Genomic DNA, 15,647 nt, shown 5'->3' with positions numbered 1-15,647 from the left:
AGGCGTGGTGGTGCACACCTGTAATCCCAGCTACTAGGGAGGCTGAGGCAGCAGAATTGCTTGAACTCAGGAGGCAGAGGCTGCAGTGAGCCAAGATCACACCACTGCACTCTAGCCTGGATAACAGAGTGTGACTCTGACTCAAAAAACAAACAAACAAACAAACAAAACCATCCAAACGTTAACGCAATTTAGTCTCAATTTATAATAGTTTTTCCTCAGATAGGCTGATTACTCTTTTATAACAGAGGAAACTGAGGCCAAGGGAGTGAAATTACTTTCCAAAGGTCACACAGCTAAGGGACCGAGGCAGAATCTGAAGAAGGCAGTCTTGCTCCAGAGCATAGGCTTTTACCTAAAGAGATGTTAGGACTCTGTGAAAGGTAGTACAGGGCCCTTTTTCTAGAAAATTCTTACCACATCTTTGTTATTTAAAGCGCTGACAGTGTCTTGGTAAGCAGAGAAAGCTAATTAAATGTTTCTGTACATTTTCAATATTGAAAAACATATTTAGTAAATTTCATAAACACTTATTCAATCATTCCTGAACAATGGTAATGGAAAGCTCTATACACAAATTCATAGAAACTCAATTAAATGAGCACAAAAGCACACAATAAAATTTATCACACTCTTTGTCTCTGCCCTTCCCCCAGGTTACCAGGAGTTGTTAGTGTAGACACTGGCATTTTATTGAACTGATTCCGGCTACAAGGAATTTATGTTCTTATGCTCAGGGCAATCTCCTTCCCTGGTTATATGATATCTCTCACCCCTCATAGAATCCCTCTTTTGGTTATCATCAAACAGCAGAAACTTGACTCCAGAGCACCAATGTGCAGGGTGCCTCACAATTAATTGTCTGCATGATAAGGGCAAGAATTTAAATCTTGTGAATAGAGGAAAACCATCACCTTCATGTTCACAGGGTACATAAATTACACCATCCAACCTGAAAAAATACTCCATTTTAAATTCATATAAACATAATTAAACAGGAATGGGGAATCTGAAATGAAAAACACTGAGAGAGAAGACATTTAAAAAGAACTTGAAATCATTTGCAAGAGAAAATGCTTTGCTCATCCCAGAGATAGGTAAGATATATATTGCTAATTTGCAAAGATATTGATAGTCTTCTTGATCAAGCAAGGGATTTATAGTCTCCTTTCTCTATTTGTTCCTGCCAGTATCTTCACTTTTAAGTGCCTCATTACAAGGTCTGCAAAATAAGAAAAGAAAGGAAGATGGAGAAAAAAGATCTAAAGATTTCTTTTGCTTTTAAGAGCTTATTATAACAAGCAAACATTTGTCATTAGGTTAAATGAAAGAAAGCTAGCTCCTTACAAATATCTGAGATCATAAAAACCGAACTTGGGGGGGGAAGGGACATTAGTATAGGAAGAGGTATGATTAAAAGTAATAGTATAGAATTAGTAGCTAACATGGAAGTTAGATATTAGCAAAAAAAAAAGATTCTTCGTAGGGTCAATTAGATAAAAGGAAAAACTTCAAAAGGTTATAACAAGTGCTCCATCCCGTGAGACTTTTAGAATTAACCTGGACAAAGAGCTAGAATATATTTCGTAGAAAGCAATCTTTTCTGACAAGCTGGTAGATTAGCTCTAATTGATTTTTCTACCTCTAATTTCTTTGACTCTCTGAAATGCTATTTGTAGAAGACAAATGAGCTTTCCTTGAGGTTGAATTTTCTGTCTTTATTTTAATCAAATGAGATATGATTTCTCATGAAAATGGTTTCCAAGCCAATGGCTTTGCAAGTAATAATTTAACTCTTATTTAGACACTAAAAGTTTAAAAATCAAAGTTATAGCATTAGCAAACATGACAAATCACCATATATTTTCTTCCGTCATGCACTGGCAAAATTCTTGGAATAAAGTTTCCAAGTGAAGGAATAGGGTACAGGAAAAGTGGAGCAGGCTAATATTCTACCAGTTTTTACCTTTTTGTTCTAGCTTCATATCCTCTCTAGAAAGTTATCACTAATAGAAAAACAGTTAGTTCTGTTGAAATTATGTTAAAGTTTGTATCAGATAACAGTTCTGAGACCATTAGGTACAATATCACATGCATGTTATTTATGTTATTTATTGTCATAAAAAGAGCAAAATTAAAAATGTACTAGAAAAAGTTTTGCCTGGAGTCTGAATTTTGTAAGAGAACACTTAGGGAAAGAGGAGAAGAAGAGGAAATACTAGGTGAGGCAGGGGGATAGATCTCTTTCTCCTCATATATCTATCTATATATATATATGTAGATATGTATATAGTTAATATCTAAAATCTTAAAATATATATATTTCAAAGCTGTTTCTACAAATTTTAATGTGTTATTTTTTTCCATCACTCAAAATATGACTAGAAAAAATATTCTAAATTAAAAAAATTTTTTTTACTTCAGGTCATAAAAATATTTTTCCCTATTACAGTCTGACAGGTTACAAGTTTTGTGTATTTTACTTTGTTTCGTTCTCACATTTAAACTTTAATTTGTTTTCTAATACACTGTGAAACAGGGATATAACTTTGCAAGCAGAAAGCCAACTGTTCTAATGCAACGTATCAAACAATCTTTCCATTGCCACTTATTTATAATGTCACCTCTATTATATGTCCAATTCTCATTGGTCTGTTCCTATGCTCTGTATTCCCTTTCATAGATTACTTCTTCAATTAGGGTGCTAATACTGCACTATTTTTGTTTCTATACCTTTGTAATAGATCTTGATATCTGGTAGTGTGGGTCTCTCTTCTCTGTCCTGGTTTATCAAGACTGACTTAGATCTTCTTTCATAATATCTTTTCCACGTAAAATTTATAATTCCAATATCAATTTTGGTGAAAAATCTTTAGAATTTTATTGGTATTAATTTTTTTTTTTTAAACAGAGTCTCACTCTGTCACACAGACTGGAGTGCAGTGGCACAGTCTTGGCTCACTGAAACCTCTGCCTCCCAGGCTCAAGTGATTCTCCTGCCTCAGCCTCCCAAGTAGCTGGGATTACAGGCACGCGCCACCATGCGAAGCTAATTTTTGTATTTTTAGTGGAGACGGGATTTCACCATGTTGGCCAGGCTGGTCACAAACTCCTGACCTCAGTGGTCTGCCCACCTCAGCCTCCCAAAGTGCTGGGATTACAGGTGTGAGCCACAGCACCTGGCCAGTATTAAATTTAATATAGATTAATTTGAGGAGAACTGACATTTTTACTCTATTGAATTATCATATATATGTGTGTATATATGTATGTGTGGATAGATAAATGTACTATTTTTTTTTTCTTTTTTTTGAGATGGAGTTTCTCACTGTTGCCCAGGCTGGAGTGCAGTGGTGCAATCTCGGCTTACTGCAAGCTCCACCTCCTGGGTTCATGCCATTCTTCTGCTTCAGCCTCCCAAGTAGTTGGGACTACAGGCACCTGCCACCATGCCGGGCTAATTTTTTGTAGAGACGGGGTTTCACTGTGTTAGCCAGGATGGTCTCGATCTCCTGACCTCATGATCCACCTGCCTAGGCCTCCCAAAGTGCTGGGATTACAGGCATGAGTCACCGCGCCTAGCCAAATGTACTATATTTCTATTTATTCACCTTCTTTATTTTGATAAATATTCTCTACATCTACTAAACTCTAAGCTCATGAAAATCTATGTAACTTCTCAAGTTTGAGAATGGTATTAGTAAAACGGCTTAACCTTTTATGTTGTCCTAAGTCTGCTGCTACTTCTTTAGCTGACATGAATCTCGTGGATAAAAGACTTTTGCTCTCACCTTATTTTTACTGAATTTGACCATAGAAAATGCCAGTGAGTTGATGGAGTCAGTCAAGCAGAATGCTTTTATCAGAGTGACTGGTGTTTATATAAATCCAATGTGGTTTGGAGTATTGGCCTCAATCCCAAAGTGGTTTAAGCTCACAGTGCCTCATAAATCTGCTCAGGTTTGCAAGTGAAGTTATAAAGAAAAAATAATAATAATTATTTTAACCAATGTATTCAGACTACTTTGCTTTAATAATTCCTACAGCAACCACTAAAAAGAGAGAAAAACTGCCAAAAATATAACACATAAAGTGAAATAGAATACTAACAAGTATTTAAATAATCCAAAAGAATATAGGAAAGGAAGAAGAGAAGAACAAAAGCATTGGAAACAAATAGACAATAATACAATTATGTACTTAAATCCAACCATATTAATGATTACATTAAATGTAAATGGTCTGAACACTCCAATTAAAAGACAGAGATTCTCAGGTTGACAATAAAAATAAAAGGCCCAATTATATGCTATTTACAAGAAAGTCACTTTAAATATAATGATACACATAGACTAAAATAAAATAATGGAAAAAGACTCAGAGAATAAGAGTGTTCTTTCAAAAGTAAACATGTATGAAATGAAATGCAATGCAAATAAGTGATTCATGGGAATTTATTGGTTTTGGAACATATTAAATGCACACAAAATCAATCTCAAAACGCAGTATTTCTCTTGTTCTTTCCTCCCTTTCTAACTCTTTCTGTCCAAATACATAGAAAGTTGTTTTCCTCTCAGTGTTCTTGGCCTAAAAGCTGTCCATATATATTAAGCATAAATTTACTTGAAATGATACTTTAAGGAAAAACATTTTCCTTTTTGGAGCTTTGCTGTAACATGGAAATAATTGTTGCCTCCAAAGACCCAATTTCCCAATAAGCATACTTTTTTTGTTTGTTTTTGAGACAGAGTCTGACTCTGTCGCCCAGGCTGGAGTACAGTGGCACGATCTTGGCTCACTGCAACCTCTGCCCCCTGGGTTCAAGCTATTCTGCCTCGGCCTCCTGAGTAGCTGGGATTACAGGCGCCCGCCACCATGCCCAGCTAATTTTTGTATTTTTAGTAGAGATGGGGTTTCACCATATTGGCCAGGCTGGCCTCAAACTCCTGACCTCAGGTGATCTGCCCACCTTGGCCTCTCACAGTGCTGGAATTACAGGCTTGAGCCACTGCACCCGGTCCCCAGTGGGCACAGTTATCCCAATAGTTGGAAAGGGAAGGAGTTTCCTTCTTCTCAGAATTGCCAAAGCCCAATTCCTATATGGCAAGCAACAGTGATTTCACCCATTCACCAGGCCAATGGTTGAGATTCTTCTCTTTTGTTATTCCTAAACTGTTTGGTAGCAACATTCATTTAACAAACATATTTGCACACCTAGTAAGTAGTAGGCAATTAGTTGGTTATTGTGCTATTTGGCCTGTTAGTCCAAAAAAAGTTAAACTATCAGAGTATTATAAAAGACACAAGCCATTAATCAGGCTCATCCTGGCTGACTGTTTTGGGTTGAATTGCATCCACCCAAAAAGATATGTTGGTGTCCTAAGCTAGTATCTCAGAATGAGACCTTATTTCATAACAAGGCCAAACAGATGTAAATTAGTTAAGATGTGATCATACTGGATAGGGTGGGCCCCTAATCCAATATGGCTGGTATTCTTATAAGAAGACAACTACGTGAAGACACAGGGAGAATGCCCCCAGGAAGATGGAGGCAAAGATTAGAGCGATCCATTTATAAGCCAAGGGACACCAAAGATTGCTGGCTGTCAAAAGAAGCTATGAGAGAGGCATGGAGTAGACATGACCTCAGAGCCCTCACTAGGAACCAACCTGCTGACATTCAGTTTTATTTCAAACTTCTAGCATCCAGAACTGCAAGGGAATAGACTTTTGTTTTGTATGCTTTGTTATGGCAGCCCTAGGAAACTAATACATCTATCTATTCATTCCAAATAAATACCTTTATAAATAGTTAAAAATTATACAGGAAATTTTTTTTTTTTTTTTTTTTTTGAGACAGTGTTTCACTCTTGTTGCCCAGGCTGGAGTGCAATAATGCAATATCAGCTCACTGCAACCTCTGCCACCTGGGTTCAGGCAATTCTCCTGCCTCAGCCTCCCGAGTAGCTGGGATTACAGGCATCCACCACCATGCCAAGCTAATTTTTGTATTTTTAGTAGAGACGGGGTTACACCATGTTGGCCAGGCTGGTCTCGAACTCCTGAGCTCCAGTGATCCACGCACCTCCGCCTCCCCAAGTGCTGGGATTACAGGCATGAGCCGCCTCACCCAGCCAGGAAAATGTTCATTAACCTAAACTAATATCTATAAACTTTAGAGACGGCCAGAGGTGTCAAAGACAAAATAATGAAGTCCAAATAATTCTTGCAAAATGTTATTTTCTTTTTCTGTGATGACATATTGACCGCACTTTAAAAACTCCCTAGGTCCAAAAAGTGACTTTACCTCCAACTTATTTCAGTATTGATTTTGCGAAAATATGTAGAATGAACAGGAAATCTGATAAATGGATCCTTCAAATGTGATTGCAATAACAAGAGACACAATACATGTCTCAAGTTTTGGAGTACAATCTCCCATAGGTATTGGCCTCAGACAATCTTCTATATTTCAAATATAACTAATCCTGTTGCCAGGAGCTTGGGGGAAGGGGGCAATAGGGAGTTACTGTTTTATGGATACAGAATTTCAGTTTTGCAAGGTGAAAAGTGTTCTGGAGATGGATGATGTTGATGGTTGCACAATAGGAATGTACTTAATGCTGCTGAACTGTACACTTAAAAATGATTAAGATAGTCAATTTTAGGCCAGGTGCGGTGGCTCATGCCTGTAATCCCAGCACTTTGGGAGGCCAAGGCGGGCAGATCACGAGGTCAGGAGATCGAGACCATCCTGGCTAACACAGTGAAACCCCATCTGTACTAAAAATACAAAAAATTAGCCGGGCGTGGTGGCGGGCTCCTGTACTCCCAGCTACTCAGGAGGCTAAGGCAGGAGAATGGCGTGAACCTGGGAGGCGGAGCTTGCAGTGAGCCGAGATTGCGCCACTGCACTTCAGCCTGGGTGACAGAACGAGACTCCGCCTCAAAAAAAAAAAAAAGAAAAAAGAAAAAAAAAGATAGTCAATTTTGTTACATGTATTTTACCACAATGTTAAAAAATAAAAAAAGTAAAAAGTAAGCCAAGCTGGAAAAACATGTATATATAATTAATGCTCCATCACTGCATTTGAGAACATAGGTATATAGTTCATACAATAATCTATGTTTACAAAGTAATTCTCATTTTTTTAAATTGAGGTTGGAGATGACCCACCAAATTAGGGCATCTCAAGGCATAGGGCCAGAGCAGGCCAGAGCAAAAGAGAAAATGCAACTCAAGAGTCCAGGAGTATTCCCTAATCCAATATGCTGGTATTCTTTTTTTTTTTTTGAGACGGAATCTCGCTCTGTCGCCCAGGCTGGAATGCAATTGCGTGATCTCGGCTCACTGCAACCTCCGCCTCCCAGGTTCAAGCTATTCTCCTGTCTCAGCCCCCCGAGTAGCTGGGATTACAGGCACGCACCACCACGCCCACTAGTGTTTTTGTATTTTTAGTACAGACAGGGTTTCACCATGTTGGTCAGGCTGGCCTCGAACTCCTGACCTCGTGATCCGCCCACCTTGGCCTCCCAAAGTGCTGGAATTACAGGCGTGAGCCACCGGGCCAGGCCATGGCTGGTATTCTTATAAGAAGAATATAAGAGGCTGGTGATGACGAGGACTAGAGTGATATCATCAGAACTGGGTCTTTCTCCAACTCCGTGTCCGGCCTCTCTGTTCCATCTGAGCTGAATCACCCTCTTGCAGGGCCCGTTCCCACACTGGTTCCACGTCCTCAGAGTGGTTAAATTCCTGCTTGAGACGAGAGACCTGCCTTCCTTGATTCTTCCTGACTAAACAGATCCTAAGAACTGGGAGTCAGTCTCTCTTTCTAAAACTGAGTTCTTTATACCATGGGAACATATAACACATTCTAGGAGTTATTGGAAATCACAGGATAAACCTACATCCTCCTGGAGTGACAAATGTGTTAGGAAATTTGGAGAAAATACTTAATATTAGAACATATATAGAGACCAGGCACGGTGGCTCACGCCTGTAATCCTAGCACTTTAGGAGGCTGGGGCAGGCGGATCACCTGTGGTCAGGAGTTCAATACCCTGGCCAACATGGTGAAACCCCATCTCTACTAAACATACAAAAATTAGCTGGGCATGGTGGCGGGCGCCTGTAATCCCAGCTACTCAGGAGGTTGAGGCAGGAGAATAGCTTGAATCCGGGAGGCAAAGGTTTCAGTGAGCCAAGATCGCGCCACTGTACTCCAGCCTGGGTAATAGAGCGAGACTCCCGTCTCAAAAACAAAAACAAAAACAAAAATACACACACACACATACACACACATATATAATGAAGTAGACTAAAATGTGGGCAAAAGTTTTTTAGATGAAACACGAGATGTCAAAAGGCACATTTCTCTGGAGGCAGGCAACTGGGGACCTCCAGAGCTCAGTTCTTCTGCTGTAAGGGGTAAGTTAGAGGGAAAGCATGACGGGAAAGCTGGATGAGCAGAGTTTGTGATGGCTGCTTTGAACCACAGAGGAAGACAGCCTCCCTCCCGCAGGCCAAGCAAGAAAAGCAGAAAACCTGGAGCAAGCCCAGGCCTTTATGGTTCCGAGAAACGAACCTATAATAAATAGGCTTTTAGTACTTTCCTGTATGGTAACTAACATGCTTGAGGGCTTCCTATTTGCTAAGTGTTGTGCATATATGAATTCACTTAACCCCAGAGGTATTCTGTGAGGTGGGTACTATGAGTATTCATATTTTCCATATGGGAAAAATGAAATTCAGAGAGGTACAATAACTTTCCCAAGGCAACTGGAAAAATATGTGAGTATCTTCATCTCTTTCCACATTTTGTGTCTTCTCCACTTTGTGCTAATAGAATGTAGGACATACAAAAATAGAGAGATTCAGGAACTTGTTATCTCTAAAATAAAATGTCACTGAAGTCAAAAACAGCTAAAATCAATGCCTGAATTAGAACATTTCATTTCCTACCTCTTATCCTAATGTTCATTTTTATATTTTTGTTCTCTTGATTTCATGTTTTTCAACTAGATGTTCTAATAGTAAACTTTGACTTCTTTCTTTACTACATCTGTCTGCCTGCCTGCCTGTCTTTCTGTCTGTCTGTCCATCTGTCCATCCGTCCATCCATCCATCCAACTATCTATCTCAAAAGACACATTTTTTCTGAGGCAGGCAATTGAAGGCCTCCGGAGTTCAAGGTTCTTCTGCTGTAAGGAGTAGTTTAGTGGGAAAGTTTGATGGAAGAGCTTGGTGAGCAGAGTCGGTGATGGCTGCTTTGAACGTATATATTTCTCTCTTATAACCTATATAAATGTTGCCCTGTGTATAACCTCTTTGGCCCGATATGCTACATAAAAATAAAGAAACATATAAACAAATAAATAAAAGATAAGTTTGACAATATTAGAGTTCTGAACAAGCAGGTTTCATGAGTACAGAGGTCATGAAAAATCTCTTTATAAGGTTTGTATTTTTTATGTCTTTATTAATTTTCTAGGTTCCATGTATACAGTTCATTTTCCTCTAAAAAAATGTCAGTGTTGTTTCAGTGTCTCATAAATACAAGCTCAAATCTATAACTTGGAAATTTTCAGGAGAAAAGATTAAGGCTGGCTACGCCTCATCAATAGCATTATTTTTTTAAATGTTTAGTACTTTATTCTTACTCTGCTGTGTTGCTGGGCGTACATCTGGGAATAGGAGGCTTATAGAGCCAGACTCTAAAGATGATTTCTATTCCTTTCTGACTTAAATGTTTTTTCTTTCTATTTCTTTCCCCCACCTTTCTTTCTTTCTTTTTTGAAACAGGGTCTCACTCTGTCACCCAGGCTGGGGTGCATTGGCATGATCACAGCTCACTGCAGCCTTGAACTCCTAGGCTCCAGTGATCCTCCTGCCTCCAGCGTAGCTAGGACTACAGGCATGCCCCACCATGCCAGGCTAATTTTGTTTTATTTTATTTTTGTAGAAACAGGTTCTCACTATGTTACCCAGACTGGTCTCAAACCCCTGGCCTCGAGCGATTCTTCCACCTCAGCCTCCCAAAGTGCTGGGATTACAGACAGGAGCCACCGCACCCAGTGCTGACTTGTACTCTCGTAAATCTGTCTTATGTTTCAACTAATGTTCATACTGACATATTTCCCCACAGTAGTCTAGTTTGCTTTTGTGGCATGGGAGCTAATGCCATTTCATCTCCTTAAAAACTCTGCCCCAATAGATATACAGCATTATTTTTCATATGTTAGTTATCCACAATATTCAGGAACTTTGTTGACACATGTGGTTTCTGACACTTGACATGCATAGAGAACAGTAGCTGCACAAAATTAAAATCATTTTTTAAAGAAGATGATTGAAAACAGTGGGAAAGTCTTTCCCCTGCCTTTCCGATAAGCATTCCATAATTTCAATACTTTCTAAGGCTCTCATTTTATTGCTTATAAATTATTTTATATCTTTCTTTTTTATTTTTTGATAATTTTTATTTATTTTTATTTATTTATTTACTTTTTTGAGACAGAGTCTCGCTCTGTTGCCCAGGCTGGAGTGCAGTGACGCAATCTTAGCTCACTGCAAGCTCCGCCTCCCGGGTTCACGCCATTCTCCTGCTTCAGCCTCTCCGAGTAGCTGGGACTACAGGCACCTGCCACCACGCCTGGCTAATTTTTTGTATTTTTAGTAGAGACACGGTTTCACTGTGTTAGCCAGGATGGTCTCGATCTCCTGACCTCGTGATCTGCTCGCCTCGGCCTCCCAAAGTGCTGGGATTACAGGCGTGAGCCACTGTGCCCGGCCCTTTCTATTTTTTTAAACTTGTTTTTTAGTATGTAAACAACTCCCAACCCACTAATCAAACTTTGCAGATACTAAACTAGTGTTTAGGATAAAACTTACATGATCTCTTAAATATAAGCCTAATAAATACATTTATTAGAAATCAAGCTGTAACAATGTGGCAGTTTTAGAAAATCACAAACCAAATTCTTTTGCTGCAATTTCATGCATTACCTTGACAATCTAGGCCACCTAAAATATAAAGCGGTGGTAACAAAGGTGATGATAATTCACTGCAAACAAATATTTTAAAAGAGAAAACTGAAGTGGAAAAAAGCCCAAACAGCCAATGGTTTCCTTTAACCTCATTTCAAGTATATTTCTAAAGAGGACAATAATTGAAGGGAAATCAAAGGCAATTTCTAAAAAAGTAGATTTCTCTATTCTGACAAGTTGAAAGAAATTGTTGAAGGAAACTTTTGCCAAAACATACCACATTGGATCTTCTGCCTGAGGTCATTGTTAAAGTTGAGTTAATGGTTGAGACTTCTGAAAATGCAGTATTAGTGAAATGTAAAATGAGTCATATGCTCTTTCCAATAGCCACATAAATAACCAAGAGGCATGTGGCATAGTGGGCTCTGTCCTACTTTGGCTACTTGCTGGCATTATAACCTTTGACAATTCATTTAACCACTCAGGGCTTCACTTTCTTTTTTTTTTTTTTTTTTTTTTTTTTTTTGAGACGGAGTCTTGCTCTGTCCCCCAGGCTGGAGTGCAGTGGCGCGATCTCGGCTCACTGCAAGCTCCGCCTCCCGGGTTCACGCCATTCTCCTGCCTCAGCCTCCCGAGTAGCTGGGACTACAGGCGCCCGCCAACACGCCCGGCTAATTTTTTGTATTTTTAGTAGAGACGGGGTTTCACCGTGTTAGCCAGGATGGTCTCGATCTCCTGACCTCGTGATCCGCCCGCCTCGGCCTCCCAAAGTGCTGGGATTACAGGCTTGAGCCACCGCGCCCAGCCCTCGGGGCTTCACTTTCAACACAATGAAGTGACAGGTGGAACTGGGTTGGAATTCCAGGTCCATTTCTTATTACTATATCATTTTAGGAAACTTATGTAACCTCTATGAATCTATTTCTTCAACCATAAGATGTGAAGAAGACATCAAAAATTATTTGGGGCCAGGCGCAGTGGCTCATGCCTGTAATCCCAGCACTTTGGGAGGCGGAGGTGGCAGGCTTACCTAAGCCCAGGAGTTACGACCAGCCTGGTCAACATAGCAAGACCCCCATCTCTTAAAAAAAAAGTATTTGGAAGAAATAAGGCCAAAAAATAATACATAAAGTATTATTCAATTTACATAAAACTCCAGAAAATGCAAACTAATCTACAGTGACGGTAAGCAGATCAATGGTTATTTGGGGACCTGGGAAGCAGAGAGGGGTGGGTAGAAAGAATTACAAAGGGGCAAGGAAACTTGAGGTGGTGGATATGTCTATGATCCTGATTTGGTGATAGTTTCACAGGTATATACATGTCAAAACTTATCAAATCACACATTAAACATTTAAAACACTTACTGCATGTCAATCACACCTTTTTAAAAAAGGGTCAGAGAATTCAATGAGATAGTATGTGAAAAACAATTAGTGCAGTGCATGGCACAAGTAGGCCTCCAGAAATGAGTCCCCACCCCCACAACCCCAGCTTCATTTATGTCACAGGGCTATTTAAAATGGTATTCTACTTCATAAACATCCGTGAACTCTGAAATCTCCTTTGCGTTTTGTAGCTTGATAAATATTTTCAAAGAAAAATATGGGATAATATGAAAATACCTCTGCAGCTTATTTAGGATATTATTTCTGTGGGTTTTTTTCAAATCTTTATTAGAGGCATATTTTGCATTGTTGGAAACACACTTTACATAGGACTTGCCTGCTACTTCTCAACTGCATGGTTTACATAAGATGTCTGCAAACTGTTTTTTCCTTTTTTTATTATGATTATTATTATTATTTGAGATAGGGCCTCATTCTGTCATCCAGGCTGGAATGCAGTGGCCCGAACACAGCTCACCACAGCCTTGACCTCACGGGCTCAAACAATCCTCCCACTTCAGCCTCCCAAGTAGTTGGGACTACAGGCGTGCACCACCATGCCTGGCTAATTTTTGTATTTTTTTGTAGATATGGGTTTTTGCCATGTTGCCCAGGCTGGTCTCAAACTCCTGGGCTCAAGTGATCCACCCACCTCGGCCTCCCAAAGTGCTAGGATTACAGATGTGAGCCATCATGCCTATCATACCTGGCCCACGAGCTATTTTTAATGACTGTCTCATGATTTTCTTAGGGCTAAGAATTCCTGATATATTTGAAGGGAGAATTGCCAGGATTTACTGACAGATTGAATTGTGAGAGAAAGAGGACTCAGGGATGACACTACAGTTTTTGGCCTGAGCAATTAGAAGTTTGATGAAGCTGACATTTTCTGAGAAAGGAAGAATTTGTAAAGGGCAGCTTTGGTGGGCAACTTCCATTTTGAGGAGAAGTTAGGTATTAAACATCGCTGGAGTAGGCAGTGGACCTGAGATCCAAGGGGAGGTCCAGCTGGAGATATAAATGTGGGAGTCTCCAGCATAAAGATGATATTTAAAGCCATGAGTTGGATGTGGTCTTCAAGGGCATGAGTATAAATAGACAGCAGAAGAGGCTCAACAACTGAGTCATGGAGGCCCCCTAATGGCTAGATCCTGGAGTTGAGGAGGAAGCAGTAAAGGTGACAGAAAAGGAGTGCGATCAAGGAGGAAGGAGCGTAGGCTGTTTGGGAAGCCAAGTGAAGAAAGTGTTTATAGGAGAGAATGATGCTTATCATTCAAGTAAGAGGAGAATGAAAAACAGGCTCTTAAAACAAAGGGTAGTTATATCAAGGGCACTATGAGTAGAGTGGATTCAAAAGGTTATAATAAATGGAAATTTCTCCTAGGAAGATACACAAGTGGCCAATGAGCACAAGAAAAGATTCTCACCATCATTATCCATCAGAGAAATATACATCAAAACCACAATGAGTTACCACTTCACACCCGTAAGGATGGCTGAAATCCGAAGAAAAATAACGTGTTGGTGAGAATGTGGAGAAATGGGAACCCTCATACACTGCTAGTGAAATGCAAAATGGTGTAGCACTTTGGAAAACAGTTTGGCAGTTCCTCAGAAAGTTAAACATAGAGTTACCATATGATCCAGCAATTCATCTACTAGAAATACATCCAAAAGAAATGAAAACATATGTCCACACAAAAACTTGTACATGAATGTTCATAGCAACATTATTCATAACAGCCAAAAACTGGGAAAAAAACAAATGTCCAGTGTTCAGCAAAAAATTAAGAGACATAAAGAGAAACAAGAACGTATAGCTCATACATGATGGGGGAAAGTAATCAGTAGAAACTGTCCCAGAATTCCAGATGTTAGATTTAGTAGAGAAAGGCTTTAAGTCAGCTATCTTAAATATGGTCCAAGAACAAAAGGAGTTGATTTCTAAAGAACTAAAAAAAGTATTAGAGCAAAGTCTCACTAAATAGAGGTTATTAATGAAGAGATAGATATTATAAAAATAAAAATAGGCCGGGCGCGGTGGCTCAAGCCTGTAATCCCAGCACTTTGGGAGGCCGAGGCGGGCGGATCACGAGGTCAGGAGATCGAGACCATCCTGGCTAACACGGTGAAACCCCGTCTCTACTAAAAATACAAAAAAATTGGCAGGTTGTGTTGGCGGGCGCCTGTAGTCCCAGCTACTCAGGAGGCTGAGGCAGGAGAATGGCGTGAACCCGGGAGGCGGAGCTTGCAGTGAGCTGAGATTGCGCCACTGCACTCCAGCCTGGGGGACAGAGAAAGACTCCGTCTCAAAAAAAAAATAAATAAATAAATAAAATAAAAATAGTGTCAACAAATCCACTCAAAAGTGTTTTCTTTCGAGAAAAAGGAAAGAGACTTTATTCTAGCAAATGGTTTGCAAACCAGAGATACACAGGCTTTGATATAAAATGAAGGTGTGTTCAGACAGAACAAAGAAAGTGCTTATGTTTTATAGAGTTCTTGCTCAGGCTACCATTCTGGTCTACTTATGCAAATAATGGATGCAAACTTGCTTAGTTCGGCTTGGTTGATGCTTGCTGAGTTCTGATTGGTTGATGCTTGCTGAGTTCTGATTGGTAGCTGCAGTTTACAGTCTTTGGTTGGTTCAAGCAGCATAAACAGGAACAGCAGCTACCTAAGTCTCAAAGTTAAACAAGTGTGGGAGCTTTCCAGGAACTCAGAGTATGTGTTGTCAACTGAAGAATCACAAGGTTCAAAAATTTGGAGGGGAGAGCTTTATTTCTTATAAAGGGTTGCAGCCAGGTGCAGTGGCTCATGCCTGTAATCCCAGCACTTTGGGAGGCCGAGGCAGGCAGATCACCTGAGGTGAAGAGTTCAAGACCAGCCTGGCCAACATGGTGAAACCTCGTCTCTACTAAAAATACAAAAAAAATTTAGCTGGACGTGGTGGCGTGAGCCTGTAGTCCCAGCTACTCGGGGAGGCTGAGGCAGGAGAATCACTTGAACCCAGGAGGCGGAGGTTGCAGTGAGCCAAGATCACGCCACTACACTCCAGCCTGGGCAACAGAGGGAGAGTCCATCTCAAAAATAAATAAATAAAATAAAAAAATAAAGGGTTGCAGCCTGCAGACTGGCCATCTGCAGGTTGGGCAGCGTAGCCTAGGGCAGAAATTGGAAGCAGGCACATTGAGGGAGGGAAGAACGAGACTGGAATTTATGCCAAATGGTTTGTCTAAGTGTATATATTTAATAGGTTATAGGAGGAG

At 40.0% G+C, this 15,647-nt stretch overlaps 1 long non-coding RNA gene across 1 annotated transcript in view; it reads right to left on the bottom strand.

Moving 5' to 3' along the window:
- LOC116456986 (uncharacterized) overlaps positions 1 to 15,647 on the bottom strand; it is a 39,278-nt gene that overhangs the window by 1,613 nt on the left and 22,018 nt on the right. The gene's annotated exons all lie outside the window — the stretch shown is intronic.

The sequence above is a fragment of the Hylobates moloch genome, unplaced genomic scaffold (assembly GCF_009828535.3).
Source record: "Hylobates moloch isolate HMO894 unplaced genomic scaffold, HMol_V3 SCAFFOLD_17, whole genome shotgun sequence".
NCBI classification, from domain to species: domain Eukaryota; kingdom Metazoa; phylum Chordata; class Mammalia; order Primates; family Hylobatidae; genus Hylobates; species Hylobates moloch.
The sequence above is the reverse complement of the archived record's forward strand: the minus strand, read 5'-3'. Positions and strand labels throughout refer to the sequence as shown.